A 10094-nucleotide genomic window follows, 5' to 3' on the forward strand; every position below is an offset into this window, starting at 1 on the left:
TGTTCATGGCTATTTACGTGGTTAGATGGGTTAGCACGACTTCCCGTCCCATTGGGACCACTTGCATGGATATGAGACATGGCGGCTGTTACGGCGGCAGTCACCTCAGCCTAGAACATAGCAGGGTCATATTGTGGAGGTGGCGGTGGTGGATTTGTTGTCGTGTTGTTATTACGCCTGATATATCTACGAGGCGACATCTTTCTGTCATAAAGTTTAAAGATGAAAGGTTGGTAAGATATAGGTAGTGGTTATAAATCAAATGTCATACGAACTAGGTTATTGTAGTTTGAGTGTATCATGCTCCGAAAGTGTTTTGTAATCAATTCATAATAAAAGTGTATGTGAAAAATAAACTTATGAATTTTCAATAGTGACTACCCTCACCGAAATTTTTGTGACTTGATTATAAGTTATTAGTTGTGATGAAAGACGTGATAAACCTAAAACATAGTGTGAGTAGTGTAATCACTGACTCACTAGGTTATATTAGTTTCTTAGTTATTAGTGTGACGCATACGGTACTCTATAGTTTGTTCCGGATAGGATAAGGTTCGTTAATGATTTCTCTAGTGCCTTTCACTTCATTCGGTCGTTTCTCAGAATTCTCCTTGTGAACCCTCTTTTGGTTCTACCTCAACTCCTCTGTTGACTATTGTAATGGAGTGGTTACATCTACCTATGTTGTTTGTGCGAGAATGAGAATGTCTAAAGAATCTACGAGATTAATAGGACATTTTTATTACAAATAAATGTTTACGAGGATGATCCTTACCGGGTCTTTCTATAATCACGTAGTGTATACAGATTATATATAACTACGATCATATAGACCTTTGAATAAGTGATCCTACTCTAAGACCATAACCAAACAAGGAACAGGAAGTAGAGTGAAAATCACAGATTCTAAGTCTATAAAATCTCAATTATATATAACCTTAATGTATACACTCGGTAATTATAGCGTTACCAGTAAAGGTCTTTTAGTTTTCACATAAGTTAGTTATAGTACTTAAAATACTCCTATAGTATTTTTATTGCATGTTTGATTCTAGAGATTCTTGGTATACGAAGTTGATAAGTTTTTAGACTTTTTGTTATTGTATAGTATCATAAAATACTCCTATAGTATTTTAAACTTTATGTTTTGTTCTAACATTTCTTTGTATATAGGGTTGGTAAGTTTTAGACTTGTTGTAACACCACTATCACTCCCAAACACATGTTGGTCATATCTCAGATAAATATAGCTGATCAGGCTAATTTATCCCATATATGATTACATAACTGTCTAGGTTTGACTGTAGTGTCCAACATCCAAATATTTTTATTTTGTTCTTCTTGTGATACTTGTTCTAGTATATATATGTACTTTTATAAAATATTGTTATATTTTAAAGTATAATTCTTGGTCAGAGTGTTTTAGTCCCATTGTATTTATAGTTGTATATCTTTTATAGGTTGATATACTTAGTTCACTATAAACAATGCTCTGATACCAATCTGTCACACCCTCAAACCGGAACGGCGGAAACGTTCGGGGGCGGAGGACGTCATGTTAAGTATCACAACACATGCATCATAGTAATCAAAGTAACAACAACCATCATATTAATAATATAAAGTTTACATTATGTTCAAAACATTTCATGATTTACATTAAAACTATAGCAAAAGTTAAGACGTAAAACTCCGTCTTCACAACGCCTGAGAGGGTACCTGTCTACTAACGTTCCTGAGAATACAAGTGTTTTGAAAAAGTGTCAACATTAAAGTTGGTGAGTTCATAAGTATTTTTGTTATAAAAAGTATACTCTTTGTTCTTTGGAAAAGTTCGTCTGTTCCTCCAGAAAATCCTATATTTTCTTAATGAGTAATATGACCGTACTCGTTACTTCTGCGATTACTTAGTGAATACAAATTATATATAATTCAGATCGAATAAACAGTTGAATGTGTGGATCTTCCCTAAGCCCATAACCAAACAAGGAACGGGAAATGGGGCGGAAGTCACACATTCCACTGTCTGCCGGATCTTCATTACATATAACTCTAGTTTATTCACCAAGTAATCACAGAATTAACATTAATGATTCTTTTAAATATAATGAATGTGTTTCCTTCAGAAAATCCTATATTTTCTTGGTAAAATGGTAACCACAATAGTCCCTTCTATAATCACTTAGTTTATACTAGCTATATATAACCTAATATCGAACAGACAGTTGAATGTGTGAATCTGCCCTAAGCCCATAACCAAACAAGGAACAGGAAGTAAGGCGGAAGTCACACATTCCACTGCCTATCGGATATTATTTATATATAACTCTGATGTATAAACTAAGGAATTATAGAATTAACCATTAAAGGTCCTTTATGTTATACTAGTTTATAAATAAGTGTTGAACCTTTTGTAAATATGTTCCTAGTTCCACTTACTTTATTGTAAAACATTGTTTTCAGTAATAATTGTTATTGTTTTCAGAAAGTTAAATCGAAAGCTGTTTACCTTTAAAATAACGATGTTTATCATAGAAAATCCTATATTTTCTATAAAACTGATTTGTAGTTTTAATCGTTCTAAGACCGAAAAGCACAAGTATAATTACCATACTTAGTTTACTGATACCTAGTTTTATTCATGAGAAAAACTAGCTGAAGATGTGTTTGCCTTAAAAACTTGATGTGACGATACTACCCTCCTATGGTCACTTAATACATACGAGTTGTGTATAACCGAGATCGAACAGACAGTTGACATGACATCCCCATTTTCTCGGCCAGAAAAGACCGATTTCGTTTATGCTTTTTAAATTAAAATCAGAGTAATCTTTTAAAAGGTGTTGCGGAATTTGTACCCAAAACAAAATATGATAAAAATTTATCAAAACATTTCTTAAATAAATGTATTTTCGTTGTATTATAAAACCTTGGGATGTCATGTTCCGATATAGATCAAAAGCATGAACAATACAATATAGGTCTTACAACATTTATTTATATCTACTGGCCTATAATCCAAAATCCTTTGTCATCATCCAACTATGCTCTTGTTCCACTACCTGTAATATAGAAAAACTGAGTGGATCATGCTTGGGAGCCTGGTGAGCATATAGGGTTTTCAACCCACACTAAATAATTTATTAATTTTCATCAACCAACAATAGATTTATTAATTTCATCAACCAACAATAAATTTATTAATTTCATCAACCAACAATAACCCTGATTACTCGTTCCCGTTATCCTCACTTTACGACCCTAAACATCTATACCATAGACCTCGCCTAAGGATTTTCATCGGGATGACAACACTGCTTTTCCTCAGCAATTTATGTCAAATAAGGCAACCATCGGGGTGACAACACTATTTTTCCTCAACAATTTATGTCAAATAATACAACCATCGGGGTGACAACACTGCTTTTCCTCAGCAATTTATGTCAAATAGGCACGCAGTACATCGTCGCCAGGGTTTATACAACAGGCACTAAGTCCATAGCTTCCAGGCTTAATACAACATGTGCTAAGTCCATAGCTCTCATTTATCGACAACATTATTCACGGGAATCCACCTGCAATGCATGTCAATGGGTTTTTAAAGTACATCTTATGAACATATAGTTCACAAAACCTACAGGTTGCGAGTCTGCTAGTGTTCCACAGACCGTCTAGAATAGTCCATGGTTGTCATCCATACTCTGTTGAATGACGGGGGCCAACGTTTGGGTAAGGGCTTCCCTTATATTTCACCCCTCACCCATATCTCATGATCTATATCACCAATCATCTCATTTATCCAACTCATCTTTCATCACATACCAATTATTTCATCTACCCATGTTTTACCCAACATTTTTGTAGATATAAAATACATATACAGTTTAAATCATTTAAAACCTGTATAAAACATTCACTCAATATCCATCTCAAGTAAACAAACAATATATATACAAATAACACATATTTTATATAAAATACTTCATATCTATGTGTAAGATGAAAGTGACTATACACTCACTTGATTTAACGATAATCGGGCAACACTTCGTTTCTTAAAATGATCGTTTCTGATGAAACCGGGAGCTTTAATGAAAACCGAGCCTTGCGAGGGTTGAGCTTCAAACCGAAATAATAAATTTCTCAGGGTCTTTAGACACTTCGGGACGTTCTTCGGGTGTTAGGTATGATCCTGGGGCTTCGGGGGATGTTGGAATAGCTTAAAAATGGATTTAGGGGTAAAAAGTGTGAAATTTCCAAAGAAAACCGGGAGGGTTCGCACCTCCCTTTATATAGGCGAGGCTTCGGATCCGGAGGGAAGAGGGAAGCCACGCGTCGGATGCGAGGCCGAGGACACGCGTCAGCAGCGCAGGCGAGGCACGCGTCGACTTTGGATTAGACCTGCGCTTCGGATGACTCTTCTGATCGGATACGGGGCAGATCGCAAGGGAAGGGAGACGTGGCTCGCTTTGTTCATGCCACGGACCGGACACGCGTCTCGCATGCGAAGGTGCTACGTGGCCGAGTCCGAGCCTAGTATGCGAAGCTTCTCGGATTTTGTGCCCCAAACTTCCAAAATTCACAACTTTCGCATACGAGCTCCGTTTTCGACGTTCTTTATATGCCCGCGTAGGCGAGATTATACTCTACAACTTTCGTTTAAACTCCGTTGGCTAATTTTTAATTTATTTTTAATATTATTATTTTTAACAGACCGGGACATGAAAATCCGTTAAAAATTCATAACTTTTTCATCTGACGTTCGTCTTCGTCTGTCTTTTTACCGTTGTACTACAATTGACGAGACCTTCGATTCTCGTTTAGGTTGTGTCGGCTAAAAATCACTCGATCTAAAATTCGAGTTTTTAGCTGTCTAATGCTAAGCTGAAACTTAGAAAAATAATAACTTCCTCATACGAAGTCAGATTTGGGCATTCTTTTTATGCACGCTCTCGATTTAACGAACACTACGACTTTCGTTTAGATCGCTAAGGATAAAAAACACTTTATCGTAAATTCACTTTTTACGTCACACAACGTCATGCCGGTTCTGTCGCGAAACCTCGACAGCTCATAACTTCTTCGTTATAACTCGGATTTTTGTATTCTTTATATCTCCAGAATTTTTATTCTTAATTCATAGATATCAGGTTTGTCTAACATTTATTCATAGATATCAGGTTTGTCTAACATTTATTCATAGATATAAGGTTTCTTTACAACTTTATTCATAGATATCAGGTTTGTCTAACATTTATTTTCGACGTTTATGTTTATCCTTACTTCATTAAATTATAATAATTAAGCATAAAACACATAATAATCAATAATACATCTTATTATTTCAAAACAAGTTACAAAGGTTGGCCTAGACTATTACATCATCATTAGTGCCTAGCCTAGAAACACGGGCGTTACAGTTGAATGGGTGAATCTGCCCTAAGCCTACAACCAAACAAGGAATAGGAAGTAAGGCGGAAATCACACATTCCACTGTCTACCGGACTTCAATTATATCTAACCCTATTGTATATACTTAGTAATCACATAGTTAATATCCCTTGAGATTGTTTAAGAAAAAGTATATTACTACGTAAATATATCGTTGTTTTCTCCTTGTGAGTTCTTATAACCATACTAATATGACGGATAACCTGATATGACATGAATCGTTTGTCAATATAAAAAATGACGTTTGTCACCTGGAAACCTGCCGGTCAAACTGTAGCTAACAGTCAGGGTGCGAGATTGTCAATCCCGTATAGATCTATACACAAACTCACACTCTCCCTTCAGGAGACTCTGGTTCTTAAGGCTAGACTTCCTTTGGTACTTAGGTAAGTACACGAAGACGTGTCTCACAATTAGCTTCAACGAATTTACAAGTAATAATGCAAAAATCTTTTTATAATTAACAAGTAATTTTGTAAAAAGATCCATTTATTCCATAAACTATACTTATTATAGTTTATAAGTTTATTTCCATGTTTTAACCTGGACTTTGTAAAATAGTTCATATGATCCATAAGCTATACCTATTATAGTTTATGAGTTTATTTCCATGTTTTAACAAGTTTCACGTTTAAATACATAATAATGGTAAGAAAAACATAATAAGTAAATTATATTTTAAAACACAAAATTTCTTGTATTTTACTTGTATTCCCCCCTAAAAACATTGAAAAAGCTTGGAAAAATATGGGGGTATGATGTGACAACCCAAAATTTTTTGTTTTGTCCAGCCAATCAATCGAGAGTCAGACTCGTTTCTACTAACTTTTAGCATTGTTTAGAGTTTGTTTGAGTGTTCTAAGCCTAGTACACTTAAGGATTGGGTGTAGGGCCTATGTTAACTTAAGTTCTTCGCGTTGCACTCGAGCCAAACACTCCATCAAGAGGAGTGTACGGCCGCACACATGGGTGTACGACCGTACACCCATGGTGGCCGTGAACTCATGTCCATTTATGAGTTATGCCTTCATTTCTATTCATTTCTTACACTTCCAAGTCTAGAAAATCGGTTTTCTCTCAATTATCATCAAGGTTCTTCATCCTAATCCTCCAAAATCGTAAGTGATTCTTCTATCCTTCTTGATATCTTCCCTAGTTATGTATCATCTCATGATTCATCCATGAAAACAACTATTTATGATAGATCTTCAAATCTTCATCCATTTCACCAAGAACACCAAGAACACACACTTGTTCTTGGTGGTCGTGAACCCTCTTCAAGCTTCCAAATTGTAAGTATCCTTTCCATATGCTAAGTATACCTTAGAAACTCTTGATTAACACCCTAGAAACGACCATTTTGCATGAACAAAAGGAGTGTACGGCCGTACACCCTTGCATGGCCGTACACACCTCAAGACCTTCCAAAAGACCCTCCAAAATGGGAACCTTGTTCATCTTCTTGTTGTACAATAGACCCACTAGTTTCCCCATGGATCGAATACCCTCTTTGCATGATTTACCATGAGTGTACGACCGTACACTCCATGGCTGTACACCCCTTGGCCGTACACTCGATGGTGTGGCCGTATACTCCCTTTAGTTAATCATAGGTGATTATAACACTTACTTCGAGTGTTCCTAGTCCCTAAGGGTGTTTCCTTGCATGTTAGTTGTGTAAAACACTAATTTCATGCCTATATATGCCATTATATGTCATTTAGGACTCGTTTGTATCTCGAGAATTCATTCGTGGAACTTCTCATCCTTACGCGAATCTGCAATTGAATCACCCACATAAGGTGAGTTCATACCCCTATAATCAATCTTTTAAATGCTTTTAAGGGGGGGGGGGGGGGAGATACAAGTTGAACACAATGATAATTGTGTAAATGTTATTTGGGATAACCATCTTATTCAAAGGATTTCTTATGCTTTTATAAGTGATCAAATCATTTCAAAAGCTCTTTTTAAGTTATGTTACTTTATTGTTTATAAAACCCCATTTGTAAAGTACAATCATAACTCAGTAGATAAATGAGTGTTTTCATCAAGTCAGTAACAGTTCAAGTAAACATACTAGTAAACTATAATAGGTATAGTTTAGGAGTTCAAACATACTATAATGAGAAACAGGGAGGAACATACTATAATGAGAAACAGGGAGGAACATACTATACACTATACAAAGAGAACATATAATACACTAGAACAGAGAGAACATACAATACTAATACAAGAATACTATAACATTAATGTGAGCCACTACTTCACGACTTAGAAATATACTTGCTAGGTTGCATTTTGTAACCAGAGTCTCCGGGAGGGAGAGCATGAGTTTGTGTATAGATCTATACGGGATTGACACCCCACACCTTGCTGTTAGCTACAGTGGGACTTGCAAGTCTACGGGTGACAAATATCACATCAGTTTCGGCGCCGTTATGTAACATCCGGATTTCCAGGGACATTATTGTGTATGTTAATCTTGACATTTGAGGAGGGACTCGACGAGTTGAGGGACCAACTCGCCGAGTCGAGTCGAGTTGATCGCGTGAATTTAATGAAGGACTCGACGAGTCCGAGGAGGGACTCGTCGAGTAGGTGCTGGGCAGAGAAACCCTAATTTCCCGGGTTTGAGACCTATTTAAAGGAACTTATAGCCTCATTTGCGGCTACCCTTCCTTGAGAGCAAACCCTAAACGTGTATGGAGAGCCATGAGAGTCTTAGAAGCTAAAACTTGGAGTAAACTAGTGCATCTCTTGAGGAGAAGAGGATATCACCCATCAAGGGAGCTAGAGAATTAGTGGATCTGGTGTAACTTCGTGCAAGGGCTTGAGTAAGAGGTAAAAGCTTGCACCTTTCTTGTTATTTGGCTTAGATCTTGTAGATATGGAAGATTAAAGTTTCTTCCACCATTGTTGGGACTTTGTATGCATAAGGTCTCTCATGAGGCCTAGAGTTCAGATTTGGACCTTGTGAGGTCCAGAGAGTCCAAAGATTATAGCTTTAGTTAACCATAGAAGAGTTATTGTGGTTAATCATCCTTGTTAGAGTTATATTGGCATTATGAGCCTTATATGCCATGTTTAAATGTAAAGCTTGCAGCTTTACGTGACAATCGACCCTCAGGATGGTAGATCTAGTGTTTGGGGTGATGGATCTGCCTTAAATCGTCTGAATGAACATTTTGTCTGAATGAACTCGCCGAGTCGATGAGCCGACTCGACGAGTTGGTTAGGGTTTGTCCCGAGGAACCGAATCAGGCGATAGCTCGACGAGTTGGGGGTCAACTCGACGAGCTGAGCTGGACTGTCACGAGATTTCTGAGGAAAGTAAGTGGACTCGATGAGTCGCATGGGTGCACTCGGCGAGTCGGGTCAAACATGGACTGTTGACTCGAGTTTGACTTCTGTTGACTTTGGGGCTTTGATCAACATAAGTAGTAGAGACCATGGAGGGGTAAAATGGTCTTTTATCGATTTCAAAGAGTTAAAGAGAGGAAGAATAGCCGTTGGTCATTAGAGTTGTGATTTGAGTATCACTTAGAGATATTCATCCCTTGTGTTAGGTGGAGGCTAGTTCGAAATCCGGGAGCGGGGTCTTTACTTGCTGCTGGTCAGGTGAGTCTTCTCACTATACTTTACCATGAGTGGTAATTAGAGTTATGTGACATAGTATCTTGTATGCTATGTATGTGATGTGCTGCACTACATTATTTCTATGTGATTTATGCTGTGTGTATTCCAGAGTTTACAGAGTTAGGACTGGAAGGTCCACAGAGTTAGGACCAGAGGGTCCACAGAGTTAGGGCCAGTAGGCCCACAGAGTTATAGCCTCGAGTGCCTAATATGTGTTATATGTGGTATTTTGGGGAACTCACTAAGCTTCGTGCTTACCGTGTTATATGTTATGTGTTTCAGGTATCTCAGAGGATCGCGGGAAGGCACGGGCTTGATTGTACACTCCAGAGAAAGTGTCACGTTTTGAGGATCCTGGCTTATTAATGGAGTTGTGTTTTGTAATTTGAATAAACGAGATTTCTATACAATATGTTACGAAAAGTATGCGATTTTAAAATGAAAATTTTGTTAGGAAAGTTACGGTGTTACAAGTTGGTATCAGAGCCTTGGTTTGAGGGATTCGGATGCACCTTCGGGTAGATCTGGACTCAAACTGAGGATTTGAGAAAAAATTTCAAGGAAATGATTTTTCTAAAATGAGCAAGAGTTTCTAAAAGAGTACGAGTTGAAGCAGTGTGTACAATCAGCCAGAGCCCGAACGGTGATTTCCCAAAATACCCTTACGTTTGTATTATGAGATATTTATGAGATATGCTATGAGATATTATGCATGCTAGCTATAGGCTAGGTATTTCATATGTTAGGACTAGAGTGGCCTGATTTGTGCTGCCTTAGCCTAGGAGTTATTGTTATTTGTGATGTGCTTTCGAGCATGTGTTGAGTAAGGGTATCCAGTAGGAATCCTCTAGAGAGGGATTTGAGTAGAGGAGTAATCTAGGAGAGATACCTAGATGATCATTTGAGGAGTCTACTGAGAGAGTAGTCAGACGCCCGCGTGGGGTAAAGTTGCTTGAGTTCGGTGGTATCCTTTGAGTATGAGGAAGCAAGTGGGTAATAAC

The sequence above is a fragment of the Lactuca virosa genome, chromosome 8 (genome assembly GCF_052849685.1).
Source record: "Lactuca virosa cultivar CGN04683 chromosome 8, Lactuca_virosa_CGN04683_v6, whole genome shotgun sequence".
NCBI classification, from domain to species: Eukaryota; Viridiplantae; Streptophyta; class Magnoliopsida; order Asterales; family Asteraceae; genus Lactuca; species Lactuca virosa.